Source organism: Panthera leo, chromosome B3 (assembly GCF_018350215.1).
Source record: "Panthera leo isolate Ple1 chromosome B3, P.leo_Ple1_pat1.1, whole genome shotgun sequence".
Lineage (NCBI taxonomy): Eukaryota > Metazoa > Chordata > Mammalia > Carnivora > Felidae > Panthera > Panthera leo.
The window spans coordinates 12791645-12803615 of record NC_056684.1 but is presented as its reverse complement, the minus strand read 5'-3'; positions in this window follow the sequence as shown (position 1 = coordinate 12803615).

Here is an 11971-nt window from a genome sequence, read left to right as displayed (position 1 = left end):
AATGAGGAAGGAAGCCAGACTGAGAGAGAGAGAAAGAGGAGGGGGAGGAGGAGCAGGGGAAGAAGGAGAGAACACTTGAGTAATAGTTATAGTGATCAGATAGTTTATTGTAAAAACTGGACTATTTTATTTTATTTTATTTTATTTTATTTTATTTTATTTTAGTAGGCTCCACACTCAACATGGGGCTTGACTTACAACTCTGAGGTCAAGAGTTGTATGCTGTATGGACTGAGCCAGCCAGTTGCCCCAAAGGTGGGATAGTTTTGAAACTATAGCAGAAGCTATAGCTATACAAGAGCCATTAAAATTGGACACAGTAATCATATGTTCACCCCAGGAATAGGGCATATGTCCCTGGGCTTCATTTGGTCCAGATGAGATTCCGTCTGCTACTTCTAACCACAGAGGGCTATGGAGTTTCACCCACAGAGGCAGCAGAGGGCATCTGTGAAGCGTTGTAGGGACTTGGGGATCCAGCTCTAGCCTTTCTGCACAGCAAGAAAGCAAGCAATCGGTCAAGGCTTCTCAAAGTCCGATGCCCCAAATATGCTTTCTTAATTGTCTTGCCTAGGCCCAACCTCAAATGCATTCCCTTCTCCGTCCCTGGAATGAAAACAGCCTTACTTGGACGTGTTGGTGATATCTTGCCTTCTCTCCTCTTTCCTGATGTTTTAGTAACTAAGCTTTATAACCGGCCAACAGGTTCGCTCTTAATGACTTAATCATTTCAGGGCTGTTTTGGCTTACCATACTTCCCCCTATGTGATTATCAGGACTGTCTTTAGTTACACGTCGACCAAATATGGTTGTGATTTAATGTGACCCTTGCACACAGCATTATATGAAAAGTATGTCAGCTAACTGGCGTATCCCAGGGGTTGCCCTGTTTTACCGACGAATACGCTATCAGTCTCAGGCTGTATGAGATTTGAGGGGCCCATTGAAATCACGTGTGAGGTTGTGAACAAACCAGCATAATGTCTCTCCTGGAGAGCTGGTTAAACCACATTGCTGAGCCCTGCCCCCAGAGTTTCTGCTTCAGTAGGTCTGATGAGGGACATAAGGCTTTGCATTTCTTCTTCTTTTTTTAAATGTTTATATTATTTATTTTTTGAGACACACGGACGCGCACACACACACACACACACACAGAGCACAGACATGAGCGGGGGGGTGGGGCGCAGAGATGGCGGGCTCTCTGGCTCTGAGCTGACAGCAGAGAACCTGACTCGGGGCTTGAACTCATGAACCGTGAGATCATGACCTGAGCCGATGTGGGTCGCTTAACCCACTGAGCCACCCAGGCACTCCAGGGCTTTGCATTTCTTTCAAGTTTCCATGTGATACTGACGCACTGTTCCAGAGACCACAGTTTGAGAACCACTGTCTGAAAATTACTGATTTGAGGGGTGCCTCGGTGGCTCGGCTGTTTAAGCATCCGAACCTTGATTTCGGCTCAGGTCATGATCTCAGCGTTTGTGAGATCAAGCCCCACATTGGGCTCCGTGCTGATAATGTAGAGCCCATTTGGGATTCTTTCTCTCCCTCTCTCTCTCTCTCTCTGCCCCTCCCGGGCTTGCTCTCGCTCTCTCAAAATAAATAAACATTTGTAAACAATCAAAAAAAAATAAAATTACTGATTTGACAATGATGTAACTTAACGAGTACCATCACTGCAATTTCTTTCCTTGTTTGAAAATCTTGGCAGTCATTATTTTTAGAGCTAGCCAACTAAATGACAAATTGGGCTTATTATTATATTGAACACACCGCCCACTTGGTAGGGGCACTGGCATTCTCCAAATTCATGCTCGTTCTGCCAAGGTTGCCTCCTGAGTGAAAAAAACAGCTGAATAAGGCACATTCAAGTTAACACCGAACTGTACTAAGAATTTACACTAAGCCAGGCGCTGTGTTATAAACCTAAAAAAGAGGCAAGATACACTGTGCTTTTAGGAAAATGTATACAGCCTACACCTTAGGGCTTCTTCTGAGCATCACACTAGTAAAATCTTCACCCAGTGGATGGGATTTGAACTAGCGACAGGAGGAAATCAAGACATGACTAACTATCACGGGACCGAAGAGCTTGAGAACAGTTGGTAACTGTCTCGGGTTGATATGGTGGTAAAGGGGACAGAGTAGAATATAGACAATGGAGCCCCAATGAATTGTATCATCCTATTTAGACAAGCTGGGTTCGGACAGAAGAAACACGGGTGGCACAGATATAAACATTCAGTGATCCCCTAACTCTGCCCATATAGAAGGGTCTTCTGTAGCCTGTGACGGATAAAGCCCTATAGGAGAGCTGGGTTCATTTCAGCAGCATCGGCTGGTGCAGGCAATTATTTTTGTTCAATAAACTAATACATCCCATTCCTCCCCGGGTTCCTGAAGATTTCTCATCATACCGTTATCTGAGCCTGTCGGTGTACTATTTACAATTAGTTTGTCGCTATTCTGCAAGCTTGTTAAAGCTTGGTGAAATGAGTTCCCATGAGAACGTCTCCCTAAGCAATTACATATTCTAAAGTGCTTCGGAAATTGAGTTCCCAGGCCTGTGGGGCTGAGGACCAGATTCTAGAACGTGCTGCCCTGGCTGAGGGTGCGGGAGTGGAAGGCGACTCGGCGGCCGGCCTGCAGACAGAGAGTGTCCCAGCCCTGCCTCATGCTTCTGTGAAAATGAAACCCTGTTCATAACTAGAAAGACACAGACACAGCTAGCGATCTGCAGCGTAATGGATGTTTACAAGGAAGTGATACGGGGGCTCAGAGGAGAAGATTCCATTGGCTCTGAGCGTCTGCAAAGACTTCACCTAGAAGCTGCCACTTGAGATGTACCTACAACGATACGGCAGTTTTCTACATGGCAAAAATGGAGTGGGTACGTGTCCAGACAGAAGGAAGAGCTGGGCTCCGATATTCCTTTTGTAGAGAGAAATCGTGCTTGGGTAGGTACAATGGTTGTTCGGTAGATGATGTACTATGTTCTGGAGAAGTGGGGAAGCCTTCCCCGTGAGGGCTACTGGTTTGATCCTGAGCATTGCCCAGGGGCCTTTCGGAATACCTGTGTCTTCCCTTGGTCAGTCCTCAAAACAGCGTGGCCTGGGGAGAAGCAGAAAAGCAGAATCTAGTAGAAAGCAAGAAATACACAACTCAGCTGACTCGTTAAGGAAATGGCAGCCATTGCCCAGGAAGTAGATGTAGCAGGAATGATTTTGACCAGGGGCAAAATCAGATGTGAACTTGTATTTCTAACTACAGGATGGCGGGTGTGAGGATAGGTCCTGGGGAGATTTGTGTCAATTCGGAGAAAGAACCAAGTCGTTCATGGAATTCCTTTGGCTTGGTTCTTAAGAGATTTGGGGATCTCAGCTTAGATTTGCTTTGAAACCAGGAGGTGAGGTCTAGGATTTAGCGGAAGGAACCGCTCTCAGACTGGCTGAAATTCTTAAATTCCTAAAAGATCTTCTGAACATCTTCTTTGGTTTCTTCAATCGCCTTTAGAGGGAAATACTGTAGACCAAGAACTGAGAATCTATCTTCTGAAGTCAGCCCGTGTGGGTTCAAAACCTTGTTCTATCCACTTGTTAGCCATGCATACTTGGAAGATTTCCGTACCTTCCCCGAGCCTCGGTTTCCTCACCTACAAAATGGGATCATCATAATGCCTACCTCAAGGAGTCATTGAATGAATTAGGGTAATCTGTGTCTGGCATAGAGTTGTTATTACTTCAGGAAGAGGGAAGATGGCTAGGGTGATCCTGACAGGCTGTGAGACTTGGAACAGTTAGAAGTGGAGATTCTACAAGAGCTGATGGGAAGCCAAGAGAACATATGGTTTCAGACTCTTGCCTTGCAGGTGGTGAGACAGAGGCAAGGGTCGGGGAGATTCTTAATTGCTGGGTGAGGACCAGGACTATAGTGCTGGGTAGGGCTCTTGTAATTGTTCAGTACCCATTTTGTTGCAAGACCTCCCCTTCTAGAAAAATCCCTGAGTTTCTGAGTGCTACAGTGCAGATCACAACTGTGCAGATTGATATCCTGAAAACTCATGACCCCTGGCTTTTTCCTTTTTAGCTTCTCTTCAGTGCTACCTTCAGACTGTCACCTCTCACCCCCCCCCCATCCACCCTGTGCAGACAATTGTGTTTCTGACATCTATTTCACAGAAAACAATCATTCAAGCCATGGATGCTCTCACTTTATGCCCTTTTTTTTTTCTTTTTATATTTTTTAACATTTATTTATTGTTGAGAGACAGAGACAGAGCATGAGCAGGGGAGGGGCAGAGAGAGAGGGAGACACAGAATCTGAAGCAGGCTCCAGGCTCTGAGCTGTCAGCACAGAGCCCAACGTGGGGCTCGAATCCACGAACCGTGAGATCATGACCTGAGACGAAGTTGGATGCTCAACCGACTGAGCCATCCAGGCCCCCCAACTTTATGCCCTTTCTGTAAACCACTCTGCATTGACTGTACTCTTCACTTCTTCTCGCTTTGCCTCCCTTGACCTTCTGAGCTTTTGCGCTCTTTTCCATGAAGGACAGAAGCACACACAGGGTCAAATGCAGGGGTGAGGGCTTAAAATCTAAACAGCAACTGTTGGGTTTAGTGACATGGAAGTCTTCAATCAGTACCCAATTCCCCGCATCTTATTCATTCTTCCACCAATGGTGGCTTTTGCCAAACTTCTGGGATTCCCTTTGCCAGGTAACAAATACTTTGTCACCATCATAGCTGACCCCTCGGAAGCATTGACACTGTGGACCGCTCTGGCTTCTCCAAAGCTCTCTTCCCTCCCCATCGCTTCTGTTTTGCTTCTTACTTCTCTGGCTTCTCATTCTCTAATCCCTTTGCCTGCCTCTTTGTCCACTCCTTAAATGCTCATCTTCCCCCAGACCTTCCCCACCTCTCTCCTTTCCGCACCGTACAAAATAGACATGGCTGGATTTACCACCCACACCAGGATGACGTCTACATTCAAATGTCAAGCTTGGCCCTCTCTTTAATTCAAGACTAACCACTAGATAGTCCTGCATTGGTGCTGCAACATTGCCACGTGAGTGGCTCAAATCCATATTTCTATCTGAACTCTGTATCCCTAATATTCTTCTCTGGGGAATGATACCTCCATCTAGCCAGGTGCTCAGTCAGAGGGAAAAATACGCCTGGGGATTATTTTAGTTTCTTCCCTTTGCCTTAGGTTCCACATCCGCTCATGTTCCTGCTTTTCCAGATTGGGAATGTCTTCATATCCTCTTGTCCTTCCAATCCCACCATGAGGTCCTCATCCATACGCTGGGCTCTCATAATGGGTTTTCGCCCCCATCTCTTTCCTCGGTAGTGGCCGTCAGTAATCCACCTTTACCTTCTTCCCAAGTACTCTTTGCAAACACAGGTTGGATCCTCTCCCTTCCCATGCAAATGCCCGGTGGCTCCCTGTGGCTCACCTACATGATGAAATGTCCATTCCTTTGCAGAGTAGACTCTGTCAAGCCTTTTGATTTGATTCTTGCCTCCTTGGGTAGTTTTAATTCTTGTCCCCTTGCCCAAAATGTTACAGTTTGGGAGTAAGGTAGTCTTATAGATTCTTAGAGACAATGTGCTCCTGCCAATCTTTGGACTTTTGTGCATTAATTTTCTTTCCCCAGAATGGTATTTACTCTCCATTCTACAGGCCTGCTGGCCGAGTACCTGGGTCTTTATATGCTTCCTCCGAAGGCTCCTCTGTGCTCACTGAAGAAAGCTTACGATTATCCTCCTTCTTTCTGCTACATTTCAGAAATTCTCAAAAGAACGAAAATGCCTTACTTATTTTAAATGCATGCATGAAGCTCCTCGTTCAACAGTGCCTATGCTGATGCCAAGAGGGCTCTTTACTTTGAACTCAAACCCAGCTCAGGACACCACACCTGAAACTTCAATAAAGTTTGAAAGAGCAAATGAATGCAATCTGGTGCCAATGGTTGGTGGGTTCGGGGCTCACCAAGTCAGTGGGGGGGAGGGGGGGGGCTCAAAAATACAGATTCCAGGGATTTCTGAGTTAGAACCCAAGACACAGATTTCTAACAGGCTCCCCAGCTGGTTCTAATGCAGCCACAGAAAACATTTGGGAGTCACTAATGCAAACCGTCTTAGGTGCATGAACGCTGTTCTCTGACTCTGGAAGATTCCCAGTTCTCAGCTTCCTCAGGTAAAAAATCTGCTTTTGTTTCTAGCACCAAGATTCGATGATGTCACAGACACGCTGAACTGGCAATGTTGCAACTGTCCCCAGACATTTAACCACTGTGAGCACTCACGCATCCACAATTTGATGAGTATTCCTGCACATTCACATTCTGAGCCTCTCTCTGTATGCCATGCAGTATTGGGATGGCCCAGCAGATGGCAATATGGCCTCAGGAAATGACGTTCCGGGCCGGGCGGGGGGGAGGAGGGGGATGATTCATGGGCATGACCGCGAGGTGGCAGCATTGCACGGTCTTCCGATTTAAGGGAAGGCTGGAAATTCTGTTTTCACGGTCGAAAAGTCTCATATCCCTAATTGATTTCCAAGCACGCATTACTTTCTCAGGACGCTAAAAGTGATCGTTTCAAAAGCTGCATCCACTGCGTGAGTTGCGTCGTTTCAGATCAAACGGTATGTCCTTGGTCGGATAGTACCTGGAATGTGGACAGAAGGCTTTGTTGCTTTGTTTTCATAGAATGGCCCAGTACATCTTAATCAATCATTAGCGACTTAAGGTGGAGGCCAGAAGCAGGTTTGGAAAGGTTTTGTGAGGTTTGGAAGGCTCTGTAAGGCACAGGGGTGTGGCGAAATCCATTCCCCAGGGTGTTACCACATGCAGAGGTCTGAGGACCACAGGAGTTAGAAGCCTCCGGTAAAGCAGGCAAGACTGTGTGGGCTCAGTCAGCCCTACCCCAGCCTCCAGTTTTCAAGATCTGTCTTTTTGTTTTTGTTTTTGTTTTAATTTTAGTGTGGAGTCTCTCAATTCTCCCGTGTTGGCAACGGATTCAAATAATTTACAGCCAGACAAACAAAATACAGCCGTCAGCCAAGTTCAACCTTTGCCTGCCAGCCTGTGTTCCTGGAAGGGTTAAGAAGGGCAGGAGTGAGGCTCCAAGGTGTCAGAAAGGGACAATGGGGCCAGGACCACCACCACATTTCGCTTCAGGCTTTCCCCCCAAGGAGAAGCATGTTTAAATAATCTCCGGAACATTCGCCACTAACAGAGAATGCAGGTTTCTGTGAAAGTGTGGTTTTCTTCAAAGACAGTCCCCAGAAGATGTAGTTACTATGTGAATTTTTTAAATAGTGTTGTTAGAACTGCTCCCTTAGGTTATTTTTGCTGGCTTTATTGGCAGGAAAATCATGCGCCTACTTGTGCCATAGAAATATTTTCATAAATAATAATTGCCATAATATTTCTATGTGACATTTAATTTTTGTGTATATTGGAAATTTATTTGTTATTTCTACTGATTATGAAAGTCATACATGCCCTTTGGGAGCAGCGAGTGGGGGGACCTCAAACACGATATAAATGCTTTATAAGTCATAAAAAGTAGAAAAATCGATGTCCCCTCACAACGCTCCCCTCCCCCTACCTACATCACGGTAACAGCCTTGTGTGTGTTTTTACAGACTTTTTCTATGCGTCTCAAAGTGTCAATAGGAGACAAATACATAAATCTAAGTATTTATAATTTGTGTTACCAAACAGTGTGACACTGGTTTGAAGTCCACGTCTTCACGCAATAATATTATTTGAAGAATGGGTTAATATATTGATGGGGGGGGGGGGGGGCGCCTGGGTGGATCAGTCTGTTAAGCGGCCGACTTCGGCTCAGGTCGTGATCTCTCGGTCCGTGAGTTCGAGCCCCGCGTCGGGCTCTGGGCTGACGGCTCAGAGCCTGGAGCCTGTTTCGCATTCTGTGTCTCCCTCTCTCTCTGACCCTCCCCTGTTCATGCCCTGTCTCTCCCTGTCTCAAAATAAATAAAAACATTAAAAAATATATATATATATATGTTGATTGGGTTCTTCTTGGAAGATGCCATCCATAACAGACAGAACCAACCTGTGTTCAAATCCTAATCTGATTTCTGTCTCTAATGGAAACATTTCTGGTTTTTTCACAATTAAACATAAGGCTGGTTTGGATTTAGTATATGTAATAGTTTTATTGCTTTGGGAAAGTATTCACCTGCTTCTATTTTTAAAAAAGGATCAATTTTATTATTAAATCATGGGTAGACATCAGCTCTTATTAAAATGCCACCTTGATGTCTTCTGAGATATTGACCTTTTTGACCTTACAATATGGTTATTTGAATAGATTTTCTTTTAATGCTCTATCCTTGTACCTTGGTGCAAACTTTACTTACTGTGGCATATTTTTCTTGTGATCTTCTACATGATTCTCTTTTGTAGGATATGTGATTGGCCTGAGGTTTTCTTTTCCTACAGTTTTTTTTTTAAATTTTTTTTTTTAACGTTTATTTATCCTTGAGACAGAGAGAGACAGAGCATGAACGGGGGAGGGGCAGAGAGAGAGGGAGACACAGAATCGGAAGCAGGCTCCAGGCTCTGAGCCATCAGTCCGGAGCCCGACGCAGGGCTCGAACTCACGGACCATGAGATCGTGACCTGAGCCGAAGTCGGAGACTCAACCGACTGAGCCACCCAGGCGCCCCTTTTCCTACAGTTTTTATGCAGGTTTCCTGAGACTTGGTTTTATTGTTATGCTGGTCTTACAAAAATGATTTTGAATGTGTTTTTTACTTTCTCTGGAATATTTATAGTAGTGTCAACATAATCTTTTATTTGATAATGTGATAGAAAGTTATATTGTTGGACCTGGTATTTTTTAAGATGAAGCTTTTCGACAGATTTCTTAGATTACGTTCATTTTAAAGCCAACTCCCTTTCCACTCTCGTAATTCTACTGTGTGGCTAGGATTGAGATCTCTATCTCTTCTTGGGTCAGTTTTAATAATGTATATATTTATTTAAAACATCTGTATCTGCTGATATGTGTATGTTATGTCTATATATGTATTTATGTTTAGTTTACTTTTTTTGCATACTGCTGAATATATGTATGTGTATATATTCTTTTCCAAGTCAGATTTGTCAGGGAAAATCTAGTTCCAAAAACAGAACCAGCTCTGGGATTGATTTATCATTTTTTTACTAATTTCTTACTTTGTCTTTGGCCTTATTAAAATTTTCTTTCTGCTTTCCTTATGTTAATTTTTGCCTTTTTATTACTCAGTTGGATATTTGCTTTTGGATTTCCTTTACTTTTTCACTGTCATATTTACTACTATAAACGTGTAATATAAATTTGTCTTTGTACACAAATTTAGCCAATCTCTAAGTATTTCATATTTGTTTGAGGTTCCCTATTCTTTTTTTTAAATAATATTTTTAACGTTTATTTATTTTTGAGACAGAGAGAGACAAAGCATGAATGGGGGAGGGGCAGAGAGAGAGGGAGACACAGAATCGGAAGCAGGCTCCAGGCTCCGAGCCATCAGCCCAGAGCCCGACGTGGGGCTCGAACTCACGGTCCGCAAGATCGTGACCTGAGCTGAAGTTGGACGCTTAACCGACTGAGCCACCCAGGCGCCCCCACTATTCATATTTTTAATAATCTAAGATAAAGACCGAGTTTTATTTTTTATTTATTTTTTTTACTTTTTTAAAATGTTTATTTATTTTTGAGAGAGACAGAGCTCAAGCCAGGGAGGGACAGAGAGAGAGGGAGACACAGAATCCAAAGCAGGCTCCAGGCTCTGAGCTGTCAGCACAGAGCCCGATGCGGGGCTTGAACTCACAAGCTGTGAGACCATGATCTGAGCCAAAGTCAGCTGCTTAATCGACTGAGCCACCCAGGTGCCCCAAGACCAAGTTTTAAAATTATTGGTTCAAAACAGTGTGTTAGGTTTTTAAAATTTTTATTTATTTATTTATTTTTAATTATTTTTGAGATAGAGAGAGTGGGAGAGGCAGAGAGAGAGAGAAACAGAGAATCCCAAGCAGGATCCATGCTGTCAGCACAGAGCTTGATGCAGGACTTGAACTCATAAACTATGAGATCATGACATATGGAGAAATCAAGAGTCAGATGCTTCATCGACTGAGCCACCCAGGCACCCTAAAAATTTTACTATAATTCTTTATTACTGAGATAATTTATTGTGCAATTATATATTTTAGAATTTTTATTGCCTAGTATAATTAATTTTTATAAATCTTTCATGGATATGTTGAAAAGAAGATATATTTTATGTTTTCTTTGTAGTACTTTACTGTGTTTTGTGTTATATGTGTGTGTGTGTGTGTGTGTGTATGTGTATATATATATATATGAATAAATAAATATATAGCCATTGTTTTTTTTTTTTACTTATTTCTCCTTTTATTTATATCCTGTAGATTTTGCTTCAGTAGTGTGGTATTTTATACTTTGGTACATAAAGATTTGTGATCATTATACTTGCATTATATATTATATACTTTATCATTATAAAATATACTTTCAATGTTTACTTTTCCTCATCTGGTAATAAATTGATGTCATTTCTTTCTTTTAGTTTTATTTTTTTAAGCCTTTACCTTGGAATCTCTGCTTATTGTTATGTTTTCAACTTTCTTATCCATCTCAATTGATCTGTATTTCTTGTATGACTTAAATATTTAAGTTTTAAATGTGGATATAACCTGAAAGATTTAAAAAAGTGTTCATCACTGTTTTCCTTAGGATTTAACAGGTCCTTTTGATCTAAATCAAGCAGAGTATTGCATAAGTATATATTCATTAATGACCCAGGGAAATGACGTTCAGGGCTAAACGGCTAAAGTATACCTGGGCATTAATTCTACTAAGGAAATCACTGCTGTCACTGCTATTTACCCCATTTGCAGGAAGTCCCCAGAAAGAGAGAAATAGACCCGAGCTCCCCCTGCTTCTTTTTCTTTTTCTTTCTTCTTTTTCTTGGGTCATTAGCTCTTGAATTAAAGCACAGCAAGGAGCATCTGCTGACAGCCTAAATCATGGGCCTATACCCAAATTGTAAGCGGGAAAGAGGATATTTATTTCCATCCTTTATAGTTGGAAGGTCTCTCCTACCCATTAAGATTGATAAGGTGAGGAATTCTTTACACATACAAAGCAGCTCAGATTCTAGAAAGCCAAAAATGAGACAAATGTACATTGCTATTCTTCTAGTAGTCACCTTTGTAATTAAAAAAGGACATATCTAAATCTCTATTTCTTGCTTAATGCCTTTAAACTGTCCTTACTGATGATCTGTTATGAAATACAACGAAATTAACACATGGTCCTTTTTTTCTCATTTCTTTTTACTTCTTCTACATCCTAATATTTATGAAATATATTCTTTTACATTGTCAACGCTTAAAATGTTGTCATTTTGTTCTATAATTTTAATTCCCTTAAGTTATCCAATGAGTGGAAAAAGTATTCATTTTGTATTATACTATAAGAAGTCAAGGATGCATATTATAACCACCAGTTTTAACACCAAATAATTGGAAAATAAACCAGCAGAGAGGAGAATAACATAATAAAGAAATAATTCATCCAAAAAAAAAAAAAAGCAATAGAGGAAGAAACAAGGGCCACAGAATAAGTGGAATTCATAGCTGGCTTGTTTAAAGGATTATTACTAAGTGATAAGAAAAAAAAAAAAAAAGACCCAACAGAAAAATGTGCAAGAAGTTTGAATAGGTGCATCTCCAAAGACAATATCCATATGGCTGATAAGCATGTGTAAGGAAAGTCAATCCCACAATGGAATAAAACCACAGAGGAAACACCAGTATAAACACACCAAAATAGTTAAAATTCAAATGCCATCAGTGTCACATATTTGCAAAAATATGGAGCAATGAGAACTCTTATTCTCTTCTGTAGGGGGTGGAAATTAGCAC